The sequence below is a fragment of the Lipotes vexillifer genome, unplaced genomic scaffold (assembly GCF_000442215.2).
Source record: "Lipotes vexillifer unplaced genomic scaffold, Lipotes_vexillifer_v1.1 scaffold977, whole genome shotgun sequence".
Taxonomy (NCBI): domain Eukaryota; kingdom Metazoa; phylum Chordata; class Mammalia; order Artiodactyla; family Lipotidae; genus Lipotes; species Lipotes vexillifer.
The window spans coordinates 374226-391773 of record NW_006783088.1 but is presented as its reverse complement, the minus strand read 5'-3'; the positions used below and the strand labels follow the sequence as shown (position 1 = coordinate 391773).

Below are 17548 nucleotides of genomic sequence, written 5' to 3'. Positions count from 1 at the left end.
CACAAGGGATTAATTTCAGGTAGTCTACTGGTGCAGCCAAAGGCACCAGGTGTCATCCCAGAGTGGAAGAGATGTAGGACAGGAAAGCTGCAGTGGGTGCATGTGAGGGAGGTAAGTCCAAGTCCGGGGTGTAAAGGTAGCCCAGAGACCCAGGTACAGAAGGGTGGAACACTTCAGCAAGGTGGCAGGGGCAACGCAAGGCAGACGCTATTGACAAAATTCACATTTGCGCATGTCTGATCCTGGACTCATGGATGCTTTACTAAAGTTGGAAGATCTTTTAAAAATCTACATTTGCTTCTTTGGGGTGGTTGTAACTTCCTACCTAGAATTAAAATCATTCACCACACTTTTGACTTCAGCCTTGAATTTTGTACCTAATTTTACCCATGTAACAAAAACGTCAAAAACAATTCAAGCTTCCCTTGGAACCAAAGAATACAGAATCATATTCTGCCATAACTAGTATGTTCCTTTATCAACAGTAGCAGCTACTTTCTTCCTTGTGAATCATTTTTTATTACCAAAAAACAAAACAAAAGAACTTCCCTTCCACATACCGTTTCTTTTCTTGTTTTTTTTTTTTTTTTTTTAGCGGTACGCGGGCATCTCACTGTTGTGGCCTCTTCTGTTGCGGAGCACAGGCTTCATGTTTTAGCCACTCCGCGGCATATGGGATCTTCCCAGACCGGAACCCATGTCCCCTGCAGCGGCAGGCGGACTCTCAACCACTGCACCACCAGGTAAGCCCTCACATACCTCTTTTAGCATTTAGTCTTTACTTTCTAGAGGCAAATAGTGAATTGAGGATTCACAAGAGACTAGTTGCAGGAAAAAAAAAATACACACACACATGTATACACACTTTTTACTTTGAGACTATCCCAGGATACACACACATACACACACAAACACACGCACAAACACACACACACTTACTTGTAAGAGACAATTAACTGATTACTGGGTTCCTAAAAGACCACAGTACTTTGGAGAGAAGCAATATACATTAAAATCTATTTCCCATGAAAATGTGTTCCTTCTCCTTCCATGTAGTGAGAACGTGTTGCTTGACAACAGTCTTTTAACATATGGATTCTAACACAGGGTATTTGCGTTTTGGCTAAATCGTTCAACATCTCCCACCTTGGGAGATGTTGGGAAGCTGTATTTCTAAAGAACCTCTTAAATTTAGGAGCAGTGTCTACAGAGCAAAATGTTTCATAATGTCTCCTCACCACTAGAGGGACCTATTCCTTTTCCATGATTCTCCCTTTGGCAGACGTTTAAGAATTTAACTGAGATTTTTATTTCCAAAGACGAAGCCTCAAAACCTATGTCGAATGAAAAAAAAAGAAAAGAAAAAAACACAACCTAAAAGTGGAGAATTATGTTTTATTCAGCGGACTTACCGAGGACTTAAGCCTGAGATACAGCCTCTGTATCTCAGATACAGCTATCTGTATCTGAGATACAGATAGCTCTGAGGGACTGTTCTGAAGAGGTAAGAGAGAGCCATGATATATTGGAGTTTTTGCAAAAAAACAAAAAAACATAGTCAAACATCAAAAGAGTACTCGTGATTAAAGAAATAGACATCTCAAGTTAATGAATTTAGCACCTTTCTGTGTATGAGAAAACGCAAGAATCTGGGCTTACTGAAATCATTCCTTTGACCTGCACCTTAATTGTCTAGGGCCAGTGTGTGACCTTGGGCCATTACATAACTTCTCTGTGCTTCCTCTTAGTCCTTTGTAAAATGGGTTAGGTAATAATGACTATTCAAGATTTCCGCTATTATTGTTCTACATGGTGATCCACCCCAAAACCAATGACCAAGGAATTCCACTACGGTATCGTCTGTAAGACTGATTACAATTTAATCGCTAATCAAAAAGCACAGACTAAAGAATTAGGATATATCCAAACACCGGAAGTGAAAGGATGAGTGAAGGCTTAAGAAGGAAATAGAAAGATTTCTAGAATATTGTTGGGGTGGAGCAGTACCTCTGGCAACGCTCCCTTTGTACACTAATCATAAGTGATTTATAAAGAAAATGTACAGTTATACTGCTGATCCGGGCCCCCAGATTCAGCTGTTGGCTGGAACAAACAGTAAATGGGGCTGGGGCGGCGGCAGCATTCAGTTTTCTCAGGCTGACACTTTCACTGAAACTAGAGTCGCTTTAGGGATGCAGCCTTGAGCTACTAAAAACGATATTAGTGTTAACTGTTTTTTCAAGTCTTATAGGCCGCCTAGTTGAGAGGAGGGCTCAGAGGAGCCCAGCTAGAGTTTAGTCAAAGGGAAATTCTTTGCCAGAGGGAAACAGCACCGTAAAAACACGTGGGGCTGTTTGAATTCTCCACCATGAGCATATAATTTTTCAAAAAGTTTTTAAAGTTTAAATAGAAGTACGAGGTCAGTGGACTTGGAAGTAATCAACAAAGGAGAGAGGTGACCTTCGGGATAACCCCTAACTGAGTGGTGGCAGCAACACTGAAAGATGGCAAAGCAGGGTTTAGAAGGAGCGGGATCCGGACTCCTACCCAGGCACCTGGAGGAGGAACTGCGGCGGGGGCTAGTCGGGAGCGCGCAGGCGCAGAGACGCGCGATGACCTGAGCAGGGCGGGGCCGCCTGCACCTCCCTAGTGGCGCCACGAGGGGGCAGCCTTGGTGGCCGATGTGCGCGGGCACCTCTGGAGCCTAGCCTGAGCTTCGGGGCGCAGCGCGGAGCCCGGTTGGAAACGGCAGCGTCTCCCACTTCCTGGAGTAAAACTCAAGTTCCGGCTGGCAAAAAGAAACGTTAAAATACCCCTGAAAAATGTTAACTCCGTGCTTTGGTTCCACTGGGGCTCGAACCCAGGACCTTCTGCGTGTAAAGCAGACGTGATAACCGCTACACTATGGAACCTCCGCCTGTGTTTTTTTGCCAGGACACGATGAAGACATTTTATTCACACAAAGACTTTCCTCCCGATGTGTAATGAAGTTGAGAGTTGATGCCTGGCGATCGCTCGCGAGAAGAAACTTTCAAACAGATTTCAGACTTTCAAGCGCAATGCCCATCCACGCTTCTCCTTGGCGACGCGGGCTTCCCAGTTTGTCCGAGAAAGAAAGCGTGACCCGACGTGCCGGCGACCGTCCCCCAGACAGACGCCGTTCCTGCCTTGATGTAAGCAACGCGGAAGAATTTTTACGCGTCTGGCTCTGTGGCGCAATGGATAGCGCATTGGACTTCTAGATTAGATGGAGGCATTCAAAGGTTGTGGGTTCGAGTCCCACCAGAGTCGCTTTTGTTTTAATAAGGAAAGCGCTAGGAGGAAGACACATTACCTACGATTTCCGAGGAGACTCGCCCACTTTGAAAAGGAGCCCATTCCAGTACTCTGTGATGTCCTCAGACGTGAATGTGTTAGGAATCCTGCTACTTGAGTCTTCGTCGCTTTCGTGTGGCTCCAGTTTCTGATGACTGGACATGAGGAAATCACAGGGTGTGATGAAAGTTACCGAGTTTCCCATTCCCCCCATCTCGGTATTGTTTTTTTACATAAGGCATAAAATTTTTAAATTGTACAACTTTTCGTAGCTCAGTATCACTCAGGTTATGTAAAAATCAACAACGAAGTAGCAGATACCAGAATGGCCGAGTGGTTAAGGCGTTGGACTTAAGATCCAATGGATTTATATCCTCGTGGGTTCGAACCCCACTTCTGGTACGAATGAGTCTGGTTTTCTAAACGTGACATGACTCATTTTTTCCGAATTCCTAAGGACTTTAACGATTGTGAGCCGTCCATTTCGCAATCTGAGGCGTCCAGCCTGAGTGGTTAAGTGGCAGTGACCTTTTAATCTGAAAGTTTATAGCAGACGTAGAAAGTGTAGCAATAGCTTCAGAACCGATGGTTTGGAAGGTTAAAAAGTAAACGTCTGCGTGAACCTATACTAATTTGTAGGGGAGGGGGCGAGAGGTACCTTGCGCAGTAAAAACGTTCACTTTTTGAAATAGCGATTATCTATGATCATGCTATGTGCCAAATACCGTTCTAAACGCTGAGGTTGTGGAAATGCAAAGATTTAAAAGAAAAGAAAGTAAACCAAACAGAAAATAACATTAAGAAAAGGAAAAAAAAATAGAAGGTCCTTAACCGACAAGGTTTTTGTCCAGAAGCACTTACAGGACAGAGGGAAGAGGTGGCTCATAAACAAGCAAATAAACAGGAGGATTTCAGATGGCGATAAGCTCTTATAAAGAATTAAGTGGGGTGGCACGATAGAGTGGCATAGAACTTTTTGAGGACAAACTTATTCCATTTGATTATGGAAATCATTCACCTTGACAGGAATGTTCTCCCCTCTCTCTACCAAACAAAAACTTCCAAGGACCAGTTCTGCCCCCTCCTCCTCCACGAAAAGCCTTCCCTGACCCCTGGCCCTCAGTCAACTGTCCATTCATTCATTCAGCAGTTTTTGAGAGCTTGCTTGGATAACAGTGGAGATGTACAGAGAAGTCCTGTCTTCACAGCAGAAACATTCTAGGAGGAAAGACCATTAAACAGGTGTTGAAGGGAGGTTGTGGTCGAAGCAGCAATACGGACAGTCTCAGAGTCCTCGGGACCCAATCCCCTCTGGAGAGGACCAAGCAGAGATCTCTGCGGCAAGTTCTGATACCTGTCTTTAAGGATCAGAAGGAACTTCCCAAACCAAAGAACTTAGAAAGTGGGAAGAGGGGGCATTTCAAGATGGCGGACGGAGGGATGGAGGGGTGGTGCGTAGGAAAAAAAAACAGGATAGTTTGTTAAATGAAATTACACACAGCTCCAGTTAACTGTCTCTACGCTAAGCAGCCCAGTTCCACACCATTAACACTTGATTATACACAGTTTGAGACTTTTGTTCTCAGGGTTCAATGCCTGTCAATCTAGTCTGCCTTAGGGGAACAGGAAACAAATCTTCACCCTCTCCTGCGTTACATTCAAAGCTGAGTACAGAACTGTTGTAGGAAGCTGAGGTTCGACCAAAGGCTCACTAACTCCCCCAGAGGATTGGCTTCATCTTACAGGCAATTTTTTTTTTTTCCGGGGGGGAGGCTCTTTTTATTTTTCTTGGCTAAATCCAGCCATGTCATATGATTCTTAGGGATCTACATCTTCATTTGTGAAAAGCGCACCTAATTCACTGGTGATTTTTCAATACCAGTCCAGTAGGGGAGCAAAATTTACCACCCCAAAATGTCTCTCTGGCTTGCGGATTGTTTAGAGCTGAAAACAATCAAGGCCCTAAAGACTCAAGAAGAAAGTTTGACTTTTGACCGTCTCCCTAACAGCCTAAAGAATGTAGATGAAGGGTCTCTTCCGGGAAAGGAGGTATCACCATAGATTACTATAGTACGAACCAGGTGGGTAGACAGGGAGAAACCTAGCAAAGTCTAAAAGTGTTAACATTCCTCTCTGTGTCCCATGGTCTCTGCACGGCCCAGCAAACCGTGGTTTACCAAACATTTGCTTTTCCATCTTCATGCCAATTGCTTTCTTCCCCTTTGAGGTTCCAAATCACTATCCCCAACATCCTCTTTTGGCTTTAGCTGAAGATAATATTTAAGGTGAGGTTTTCAGACATTTCAGCAAGTTACTTAATTTTCCTGGGTCCCTTCCATGTACACATATTATTAAACTTTTGTTTAATTTTCTTCTGTTAATCTGTCTTGTCAATTTAATTCTTAGACCAGCCAGAACTAAGAAGGGTACAGGAAAAAAGTCCTTCCTCCCCAACACCAGATACTCCCCTCCAAAACCCTGAAGCATGGAGGGAGCCTCTACTGGGAAGGAAATTTGCTTTTCACCTTCCTCTGCTGGGATCTGTAGAAAACACAGGATCAGGGATGCTTTGATCTAAAGGGCTGCCTACGTGATCTCAGAAGGATGGAATAATCTAACTGACAATTTTTTTCTTCTTCATTTATTTTATTATTGAAAACAATACATGCTTTTTTAATGCAATAATACAGATGTACGTAAAGGAAACAGTGAGAGACTCTTCTCACACACTTCATTGCCGTTCCTCAAAAGGTGGTCATTTTTATCAGATTGTTTTCGACCCTTAAACACCTCTTATAGAACTTCTCTGGCTTCCCCTGGTGGCACAGTGGTTGGGAGTCCGCCTACCGAGACTAGATGGACGCGGGTTCGTGCCCTGGTCCGTGAAGATCCCGCGTGCCGAGGAGCAGCTGAGCCCGTGGGCCATGGCCGCTGAGCCTGCGCGTGCGGAGCCTGTGCTCCGCAGCGGGAGTATATGCAAGCAACAAATATAATTAATTATATATATAATTAAAGGATATATATGTTCATATACACATTGTTTGACTTTTCCACAAATATTATATCATACGTATGGTTTAGCACCTTCTGTCATTTTTGTTTAACATAACGTGACTAACTTTCCCTAGTGGATTACTTTTTAAACTTTGTTCATATTTCCTGAGGTTACCAACCGGAGCCGGAACTGAGCTCAGTTTCAGCTGATCTCACTCAAAAGTCAGTGTTCAAGAGACACAAGGGTTGGTGCTTTATTCAGGAAGCCGGCAACCTGGGAAGATAGCAAACCAGTGTCCCCAAAACCATCTCCAAGTTGCCAGTTAGAGGGAAAAGCGTTTTATAGGGAAAAACCAGGACGTTTCAGGGGTGTGCAGGTGCGGACTATGTGCAGAACAGCACAGACAGCTCCGATAATCATCTCAAAATGGTTCATGCGGTGGTCTGGTCGGAATCACCTCGTTTTAAGCACAGTTAATCTTCAACTCCAGGGTCGGTTTGGTTCCACTTCTTTGAGGCGAATTTCTGGAAGTATGCAAGTCATAGATTCAGTACTGCTCAAGATGGAGCAGCTTGTGTCAAGGCTACGGTCTTGGTCATCATGCAGTTAGCTTTTTCCCTCTGGTGGTGGTTTTAGTATCTGCAAAACAACTCAGGAATGTGCATCAGACACTGTTGTCTATGTCCTTCAGGGAAGAACTAAAGATTCTGTGACTCCTATATGGCTGATCTGTTTACATTGTTACCAGTTCTCCTGGCACAACTGCTAGCTTTTGTTACTATATTCACATTCTTCCAATCCTTACCTCTTGAGCTAAGCTTTTTCTGACTCTTGGGAGGCCTGGGAGACTAAAGCTTTTCTACAAACAAGAGGCAGGTGGAGCACACTAGGTGGAGTTCGGGGTCTCTGTCTCAGGAAGGCCCCCTAGGATCCTGCTCAGTTACACGGATATATTTCTCCATAAAAGACTGCAGACGTCACCCTTCCCCAAGAGTTCAGAGTGTCTCTGAAATCCGAGGGCAGCTAAAATGGTTATGAGGCTCTACCCCATAGGATTCCTTTCCCTTCCCTTTCAAGGGATCTTATCCAAGTGCCTCAATAAATAACATGGCAATGAAGAAACAGGAGTAATGAAAAATGCGCCTATTAGTGACAACTGAAAAAACACACAACCTAAAACCTGAGAGTTTCGTTTTATTCAGGGACCTTAACTGAAGACTATAGCCAGGGAATCGGCCTCTGAGCTCTGAGGAACTGTTCCAGGAAGGTAAGGGAGGGGCCAGGATATATAGGATCTTTTGCTGGGAAAAAAAAAACATGTAGTTGAACATCAAATGATTACTGCCAAACACACACACACACACACGCACACACACACACACAACAGACATCTCAAGTTAATTATTTTAGTGCTTTTCTAAGTTTGGGAAGACGCAAGGGTCTGGGTTCATTGAAATTATTTCTTTGACATGCATCTTAACTCTCTAGGGCCAGAATCCTGTTTTTCTCCATCCTAAATTCCCCTCTGGGCGCACCAACAGGGAAGGTGCAATGGCTGGTGGCTTGATGGCTGCAACATTCGTTGTTTAGTGGAATGGTAGGCAACATGGGTTGTTTACTGAAATGGCAGGAAACTTTTTGTATTTTGTGTGTCCACATTAGTTATATTCAGGACACAGCTGCCAGGGTAATGGGACTTCCTAAAAATATAAACTCCAGCCTGATCCAAACCTTTCAATGGGACCTTCAAGGAAAATGTTCAGATTCCCTGGCGAAGGTCCTTTTCCTTTTGTTGTTCCCTCTGATCAAAATTCTCTTCCCAAGGCTTCAGGGCCCCGGTCACCACTGGTAGCTCATCTGGGCATCACCTTCCACTAGAATGCTTGGCAGGACGCTTACTTCTGGCGTTGACCTGCTTCCCACCATCAAAGCGCTTGACTTCTGTTTTGCCTGCCTTCCCGCCCCACTGAGGACCAGCACTGGGTCTTGGTCCTGGATGGGTTCTGACTAATAAAGATTGGAGACTTAATCAATTACTCATCAGATTCCACCCGCAAGACCCTCCGGGACTCTTCGCAGACCGAGATTGGATTTAGAAATCCAGACGTCCTAAATCTGGAGAATTCCTCCTGGGATGTTCCCTTTAGGATGCGAGGGGCGGGGGCGCTGCTGGCGTGGAAGCACGGTCTGGCAGGCAGTTATTTTCTTTATAGTCTTTCTGTAACGGGATCAGAAAAGATTCTTTCGCCAAACGCCTTCCCGACCTTGATTTTGCATTTTCACCACTCACGTAATCAACAAAAAGACTCAGGATTTTAATCGAGTAGGAAAAGAATAGGGCCACGTGGTCTATTTTCTGTGGATAGACTAGGAGCCACGTTACCTTCCCGAGCCCGGGTAGCTCAGGCGGTAGAGCATCAGACTTTTAATCTGAGGGTCCAGGGTTCAAGTCCCTGTTCGGGCGGTTATTTTAAACTCCTAAAACAAATTTGACCGTGCGTCCACACCACTGTCGCTGAGCAGGTCTGAGGTTATGCAGAACACACTTGATTCAGCCCTCCTGGAGTTTACAACCCAGGCCAGACCAACGGTGGGTTTTGCAGAAAAAGTGAAAGGTGAGGAAAGCAACTGATAACTTTCTCTTCCAACCTCAGTCTTTTCTCTTCCAACCTTGTATGATAGATACTTTGTCTTCAGATATTTTTCCCTTAAAACTAACATGTATTATTTTATATAGAAAACATCAATAATGCTCCTGGCAGTAAATGTGCAAATTTTGGCACTAAGTGATAATAGTTCACGCACTGTTTATTAAAAGCGCGGTGAGAAAACTGGGGTTCCAAGAAATATTTCACGTCAACACACGTGCTTATAAATCACCTCTTCAGCCGAGAATCATTCTTCACCAAATTTCTAACACGCTGATAGGACCCTGACTTGCGTGTATAGACAAACGTTTTTGAAGTCTTCATGTCTGTCGTCAATGAGAAACACTTGCAAGCCCAGCGTAACTATACTTGGCATTAAACTCAAGACCTTCTACGTGCAGACCGGAAGTGGTGGCCATCACACTATGAAACATCCGACACATAGTCTAAGTGGACTGGGTCCGGGTCATTCCATGATTGTGATATCTTTAAGAGGTTTAAGCTCTTAGGATCCTCGCAGTGTGTGGGATCGGAGAGGGAGGTGAGCCTTCAGGGGAGACACTGGAAGGAAAGGAAGGTACTCCGGCCTCCAGTCCCGTCCAATGATGAGTCAGCAAAAGCTCTGCCGAAACCCGGGATCGAACCAGGGACCTTTAGATCTTCAGTCTAACGCTCTCCCAACTGAGCTATTTCGGCGAGGGTACCAGGCCTTTCGACCCTGTTAAGGAAACTTAAAAGAAAAAAATTTTAAAACTAAGAAAGACTTTCTTTCATCTCTGCCTTTCCAATTCCCAATTTCACCTTCCAAATTACATCTTATTTTAGCTCTGAGATTTCGAGGGCAGTGAGTGAGAAAAAGAATTTCTTTCATGTGGGGAAATTGTCCCAGGCTACATATTCTTGTCTTCCTGAGGCTTTTTCTACGTCTCCCCAGGACCCTAATAAGAGGAAAGACAGCCGCCTACTAAGTGCCTACTGTGTGTCCAGCACGTCCTCTACGTGGTGTCAGTTCAGTCCCCACCCCCCCACAACCCTGCCTTAAGGTTGACATAATATGATAATTTTTATAACTAATTTGCCCTCAAATCATCCAGAACCCAAGCAGAGCTATTCAGCTCCAAAGTTCGAAAGGTCTTGGGAGAGAGAGACTTTGATTTGTCTTTTCCTTTTAATTTTTGGTGTTTTTTTGTTTTGTTTTGCTTTTTTCTCACTTTTCACCCCTTGGTGAAAGGGGGAGGGGGTGAGCTTGAGGACAGGAAGCAGGAAAGAGCCAGGAGGTCTCAGTGCTCTCTTCCCCTTGTCCTCTCCTTTCCCCCACCTCGTGTGTTCTTGTTCAGTCAGGAAATGATCGGAGCAAAGAGACTCCACTTTTCAAGGTTGCCAGAAATGGACTTGCTCACTTTCCAGGGGACTTCCTCTGGAAGAAGAGGCAAAATCCGAGCGTTTGCCTCAGCTCCCTTACTTTGTTCCCCTGGAACGCCACCTGAGTGCCATAATTCACTTCCTTCCAGAAAGAATCCCACTCTTCCTTGGGTCGGTGACCATTGCTGTCGCCTCAGCACATACCAACCAACACAAGTCACATGAATACGGGTTCATGATCTTCACATATTGGGAACATATTTCTTTGAAACGGTTTCTTACCTGTTTCAGTGTGTCTTTTGTTCTCTCCCTAGACTGAAAGCCTTTTAATAATAATAGCTGCAATGTACTGCATGCTCGCTTTGGGGCAAAGACTCTACTGAGCACTATTGCACGCGTTGTTACCTCATTTAATCAGCACGGGTTTATGAGAGGGATGCTATTACTATTATTCCCTTTCTCCTGATGAGGAAGCTGTGCTTTGGAGAGAAGAAAATTGTGGGTCTGTGTAGGCACAGGGTAAGGCATTCAGCTTGGAGGGTGAAGGGGTGAAGGCCCTGCCTCCCACTTGAGTTCTTTGCCCCGCCCCACCGATCAGCGTTCTTTGGATACCTTAGGTACCATAGTCCATCACCTAAGAGGGCAGCTGACTCAATCAGCCCACATCCCCATCCTGTTTATGAGTTCAAGATCGACTTTCTTCTGTTGCCTGGCAGAAGCAAGGAAGGCTCAGTCTCCAGGTAGGCAAGGATGTACCTGGTCCCTTCACCTCACAGGGAAGATTAGTTTAGTCTTGGTGAATCCATGCCTGAGCTCTTGTGTCCACAACCCGACTTCCTCAAAACTTCTCAGGAGCCAAATGCTGTCCTTATTAATTTGTAGGCAGTGGGAGCTAACATTTTTGTTCTTCGAACTCCAGGACACTTCGCATTCCAGCCCCTCAAACGCACTCGTTCCCAGCAGGCACCCTCCTTCTCCCACCGACGGAAGCTGCCATCTCAACCTCAACTTCTCCCTGGATTCAGGGTCACACTTTGGGGGTTAGCGGAGAGACTGGACCTCGGTAGAGACGGGGAGCTGCCCTGCTTCGTGCTTCAGTTTCTAGATGGCACCTCTTCCTTTTCAGAGCGCAAAAAATATTCTCTAGAAGGGTAGCAAGGTGGAGTGGAAGGGTGCAGGATCCGTCCCACAATCCTCAGGCACCCAGAGGGAGGGAACCCGAGAGAGAGGGTCTGCAGGGCTCGCTCACGGAGAGCGAAGGGAGGCGGCGACTGCGGGAGCCCCAGCGACTTCCTGAAGGCTTCGTCCCCCTTTATTTAACTGCAGCAGTAGTTGAGACCAAGCAGCCCAGTCGGCGGCTGCCGAGTAAGCCAGCTTATTTAGACCCTACAGCGATGCACTGCGAATCTCCTGGAGGCCTTTGCACAAAGGCCCGTGGTGTCTGCCTGCCTTTTTATCCCCGGGAAGTGGTTGGAAACGCAGGGTACACGCTCCACATTTTACTCCCTTTTCCAAAGGCAACCGGCTAAAAATCAGAGGCCCCTAAAAGCTGGTTCTCACTTTTAAAATGCCTGTTAAAAAATAGAAACTCCGCCCGAACAGGGACTTGAACCCTGGACCCTCAGATTAAAAGTCTGATGCTCTACCGACTGAGCTATCCGGGCTCACGATGCAAGCCTGCACTCCGGTAAGTGAAAGCCATGGAATCGTTTGCGCTGCAGCTAATGGGCGGGATACCGGGTGAGTTTCCGGACTTTTCCTTTGTGTGTGATTCAATCCAATTCCAGTCCAGAGATCCCACGGCACCGGGCAGGCGAAGTGCGGAGTATGGAAAGAAGGTGATTAAGTCGTTCTCTGGCAGATGAATACAGATTTCTCAAATAAAACAGAACACGTCCTCTTTCATATAGAGACCCCTTGGCAAACGTGAATCCTGATTTCTGCAAAACCCTGCGGAGGGAGAAGCCGCTTACTCTGTCCCCGCCCCTCCGCGATTCCTGGCCCTAAACCCAAAGCGCACAGGGTCGGAGACCACAGTTCAGTGTTAAAGGTACCAAGCTGCTACTTGTCCCGAGAAGCGCCACTTCGCAGTTCCTTGTTCCCATCCTAGGAGCCCACGAAACGGATGAGCTGAAAGAGACGATCTGGGATCCAGTCAGAAGTGGTGGCAGCCACCACCGCCCTGGGCTCTGAGAGCGCGCCCGCGCCCCGCTCGCCACCCTCGCCAGCCACGCCCCCACGGGCCTGGCCTTTGCGCACGCGCGCTCACCCCACTCTGGGTAGGCTGAACCCACCTCCCTCCACTTCTCAAGCGTACTCGCCACTATTTTCGTACTACATACAGATCTCGCTATACCTTTTCAATCCTCTGGGCCTTGGCTCACGGTGTTCCCTCTACTGGAATGCAACCTCCCTTTCACTTCTTCCCCCTCGTCCGCCCAAAGCACTTTGGAGGACTAAGCTTAACCGCCATCCCACCGGGGACGCTCTTGGTGACCCGCACCATCCCTGGTCTCCCCTGCACTGTGGAGCTACTATAGAGCTGGTAGCAGACCTTTGGGACCGTGTAATCAATGCTTTAATAGAGGAATATATACTTTGGTAACACCGAGGAATGACTAGAAGGTGGGTAGAGCAGAACCTGGCAGGAAAAGAAAGACGTTAGAACCGTGCCTTGAAAGGTGAGTAGGGGTATGCCAGGCTTGCGAGCTTGGTGATGCAGGCAGACACACCTGTATTCTTCTCGGAGCTTCTTGCTTGTATCCAAATACTTTCCAAAGGGATTCCTCAGGCTGGAAACTGGGAAGGGTTTGCCCTTTCAGGGCAAAGGCCCAACATTTCCTAGGAGTATGGTGCCCACCTTCATGGTCCCGAGGTGGTTGACCTTCGTTCAGAGCACTTTTTCCTCGGGAGCAATAATAAAAATCTCACCCTTCCCTCTTACCTGTGTGTAACACTTTAAAGCATGCTGTCTGGGTGGATAGAGATTTATTTATTGTTTTTTTTATTATTATTATTATTGGCTCAGGGCATTGTGGGGGCCGTCAAATCTAGAATCTGTTGGGTTGGCCAACAAGCTGGAAATTCAGGTAAGAGTTGATGTTGCATCTTGAGTCCAGCTTCAGCAGGGCAGCCAGCTGGAGGCTCAGGCAGGCTTTCTGTGTTACAGTCTTGAGGAGAATTCCTTCTTCATCAGGAAACCCCAGTCTTTGTTCTTAAACCTTCACCTGATTGGACGACGCACACCCACATTATGGAGGGTAATGTGCTTTACTCAGAGTCTACTGATTTAAATGTTAATCACATCTAAAGAATACCTTCACAGCACCACCTAGACTGGCATTTGGGCACCATAGCTAGGCAAATTGACACATAAAATTCACCACCACACGTGACGACGTACATCATGCAAAGTTTGAACTGCCTGATCTATTCATCCACAAAAATTTTGTTTTCCTTCCTTTTGATGATCATTGAATTTTTCAAAGAATCCCTTAAGCAAAATGCATCCTTCCACCCAAGAGCGCAAAGTTTTGGGGGCTGAAGCCCCTCATCAGCAGGCATCTTGGCACAGATTAACAGAAAGGGGAGGACAGGCAGGCATCTTGGCACAGATTAACAGAAAGGGGAGGACAAATAATAGGTCCAAAAGCAATAGTTCTCCATGTTGCCTTTTATGTGAGGACTAGGTCTCATTCCTCTCTCCCCATGTCCCAGGCTGGGAGCTGGTAGAAAAGAAAGCATTCCCTGAGCGTGTGTTCCATTGCACTGCCTTGAATGGAGTGGCTCATCATCTTAACACGATTTTTTTTTTTTAAGATTCATTCCAGCTTCCAAATCTCCCTTTCCTCCACCCCCATCCCAGGCCAGAGCGGACAGCTCTGGAAGCTCGGGACCAGGTGAGATGGCTGATTCCTGGGGTGTTTCCTGGTGATCCCCACCAATGTCTTGTCTGGTAGTGATGAGAACAAATCAGCTGATGGACGCAAATGCATTTTGAAACCTGAGAGATGAGAATAAGAAATTACCAGTCTCTTCTGAAATCCACTTCGTCCTGACTATAGTTTCTGAGTAGCTTTCCGGGGGCGCGGTGTGGGGTGGAGGGGCGCATCCAGAGGTGTGTGGGGATATGATGTACAATAGTGGTTTGTGATTTAGAGAATAAAAATACAGTTAAATTTGAATTTCAGAAAAATAACGAATGTGTGTTATGTCCCATGCCAATCTTTGGGAGGCTTATACTAGAAATAGTCATTGTTTCTCCGAAATTCAAATTTAATTGGGCGTCCTGTATTTGATTTGATAACGCTAGTGTAGACATAAACCAGAAAGGAATTCCAACCCTACCCCACCCCGCCGCCGCCACCATCAGCAAAAGCTGTCCTTGTTATTGTTAAACCCCAAGCTGAAATCAAGGATTTCTTTCTGTGCAGCCCCGCGCCCCGCACGTGGTGGCTCCATGACCGCCAAATCCCCCTGCGGAGCCTCAGCGCGCCCGTCCCAGCGGAGAGAGAGTCCAACACCGGCAGCGCCTGGAACGTAGTCGGAAAGAAGCCGGCGGGCTGGGATGAATAAGAAAGCGAACGGCGCACCGTGTGTGGGGAGCCCGCCGGCCACACAGAGCAGCGACACAGAGCAGCTTAAAAGCAAAGACATAAATTCCTTTACGGTTTCCTCCTTCCCAGAGAAAAGAAAGAAAACCGGCCCGTCCTTCCGCGTCCACCGAAGCACATTATCATCCATGCGCAAGTGAGACCTGGGGGGCAGCCTGAGATCCCCCCCTTACAGGGGGTAGACGAGTACACATATTATTGAGAAGAGAATAGTCACGGAAACCCGGGATCGAACCAGGGACTTTTAAATCTTCAGTCTAATGGTTTCCCACCTGAGCTATTTCGTCTTCTCTCGGAAGAGGTTTTCCTCGTATCTATAATGAAATAATATTTGTTCCATTGCAGCAAAAAAGGATTCGGATATAGGTTCAGCTGGAGGTAGGCACTTAAATATTAGAGGTGATGAGGCAAGGCCTCTGTTTATAAGCTAGATGTGATAAATAATTTTACTTTTCTCTGTGTTTTAACTACCCTGCAATTTGCTTTTCTTATTTAAAAATAAATCATGGAGGGCTTCCCTGGTGGCGCAGTGGTTGAGAGTCCGCCTGTCCCACGGGTTTGTGCCCCGGTCCGGGCAGATCCCACATACCACGGAGCGGCTGGGTCTGTGAGCCATGGCCGCTGAGCCTGTGCGTCCAGAGCCTGTGCTCCGCAACGGGAGAGGCCACAGCAGTGAGAGACCCGCGTACCGCAAAAATGAAAAAAAGCTACAAATAAATCATGGACTTTTTTTTTTCATGTCAGCTATGTAGACCTATTTCATTCTTTTTAACCCATGCACAATATTGGATAGTATGGATATAACACAATCCATGTAATCAAATACCTAATGATGGACGTTTTGACTTTTTTCCCCTAGGTTTCATTATTAAAAACAATACTGCAATGACTATCCTTTTGTATTTGTTTTTCTTGTGAGAAGGCAGATTTTCGCAAGGCCAAAATACATGAACATTTTGAATTTTTCAGATATTGTCAAAGTGGTCTCAAGAAACGTATGCAAGAGGACAGACAGGAAGGCCATTTGTAAAGATTTCAAATGTCAATTTTCAATGTTACCTCCTGACGAAGTATACATAGAGTCACTGTATCTGTATGTTAAAAGCACTGATTTGCTAAACCTATTTAAAGTATACCTCAATTTTTGTAATCTCATCTTGGCGTTTAAAAAATTTGAAACATATAAACATTGTCAAAATGTGGAAGTGGCTCAGACCTCTCAAACTGAGAAGCGAGCTGTGGTTGAATAATATCCCCTAATATGCTGATTTATCCCTCCTCCTCCTCCCATTTCATAATTTTGTGACCCTTGCGTTTAGATAGATAGATAGATAGATAGATAGATATAGATATATATAATTGCACTAGCCCTAACCCTAATTGAATCAGAATCTCTGCAGATGGGGCTCAGGATTATATATTTTTTTAACTTGCAGGTGATTTTAATGTGCAGCCTCTCTCAGCATCTCGTTCCTCAGTTCTCACAAAAATGTAGCCAATACATTTGGACCCATGTTTTAAATCGCTTACTGAACCTCTCCACAGGCTCCTCCAACTCAGAATGCCCCCAAATGAACCCCTCTTTCCCTCCAGACTTGTTTAGCTTGCTACCACCTTCCTTTGAAGTTTCCTGAGCAAGAAAAATACAAGTTCCTCCCTCCCTCCCTCCCTCTGCTCTCCACCAATAATCATACTCAAGTGCTGTTCATTCCAGTCAATACTGGAATCCCTGCACTTCTCTTCATTCTCACTTCTCCAGTCTCTGAATTGATCTGACTACCTGTCAATCATTTTCTACACTGGAACCCATCACCCTGCTTACAACATAGCTGATTTTGTGGGCATGAGAGCCTTGAGAAACCAAGGAGCCAGGAGGCTGAACTTCAAGAATGCTCCTTCCGGGACATCCCTAGTGGTCCAGTGGTTAAGACTTCATGCTTCCAATGCAGGGGGCGTGGGGGTTCAATCCCTGGTCGGGGAACTAAGATCCCGCATGCCACATGGCATGGCCAAAAAAAAAGAATGCTCCAATGCGCCTTCCTTCACGTGGGACTCCCAAAATAGTATTATCCACATTAAGAAGCTTCTGGAAACAGAGATACGCATTTCTGCACGATGTATAATCCAGGAGGAAATGACTTAACTACCAGCCGCCTTCCAACCCAGTTTCTCACAGAGCACAAGTTTGTAAAGGTCACAAACTCTGGGGTTAAACCAACCCAGCTTTGAATTCCAGTACTGTGACTAACCAATCAGCTATGTGACCTTGAGTAAATTTATTTAGTTTATTTTTTGAGCGCCTCTCCTCATATTCAACATGACAATTGTAAAATATACTTCTTGAAACTGTTTAAGCGGAAGCCTGGCAATGCTGAGAGCTCCAGTCTCAGCACTCTGGACGCAGAAGCAGATGCTCAGTGACGTGCGGGCCCCCCCTCCAGGCAGGAATTGGCGCTCACCCTCATCGGAGGCCTCTCCATGCCCCCTCGATCACTTTGGCCACCTTCTCCCCTCCCTGAACTGTGCAGAGAAAAACTGAACAAGCATTTTCACTGTCCTTTACTTCTCTCCAAGGTCTTCAAATCAATACTCAATTGCTTATGTTTCAAAATATA

At 45.9% G+C, this 17548-nt stretch overlaps 6 non-coding genes across 6 annotated transcripts; 3 read left to right on the top strand and 3 right to left on the bottom strand.

The window, feature by feature from the left end:
- Positions 1–2839: 2839 nt before the first annotated feature.
- On the bottom strand, positions 2840–2912 carry TRNAV-UAC (transfer RNA valine (anticodon UAC)). The gene has a single exon. It is a non-coding gene; the product is annotated as a tRNA-Val (tRNA).
- Positions 2913–3204: 292 nt separating this feature from the next.
- TRNAR-UCU (transfer RNA arginine (anticodon UCU)) lies at positions 3205–3291 on the top strand. Its single transcript is given in 2 exon segments — positions 3205–3241; positions 3256–3291. It is a non-coding gene; the product is annotated as a tRNA-Arg (tRNA).
- Positions 3292–3634: 343 nt separating this feature from the next.
- On the top strand, positions 3635–3717 carry TRNAL-UAA (transfer RNA leucine (anticodon UAA)). The gene has a single exon. It is a non-coding gene; the product is annotated as a tRNA-Leu (tRNA).
- A 4984-nt stretch (positions 3718–8701) lies between these two features.
- TRNAK-UUU (transfer RNA lysine (anticodon UUU)) lies at positions 8702–8774 on the top strand. The gene has a single exon. It is a non-coding gene; the product is annotated as a tRNA-Lys (tRNA).
- An 807-nt stretch (positions 8775–9581) lies between these two features.
- On the bottom strand, positions 9582–9654 carry TRNAF-GAA (transfer RNA phenylalanine (anticodon GAA)). The gene has a single exon. It is a non-coding gene; the product is annotated as a tRNA-Phe (tRNA).
- A 2257-nt stretch (positions 9655–11911) lies between these two features.
- Positions 11912–11984, bottom strand: TRNAK-UUU (transfer RNA lysine (anticodon UUU)). Its single transcript has one exon. It is a non-coding gene; the product is annotated as a tRNA-Lys (tRNA).
- Positions 11985–17548: the final 5564 nt, after the last annotated feature.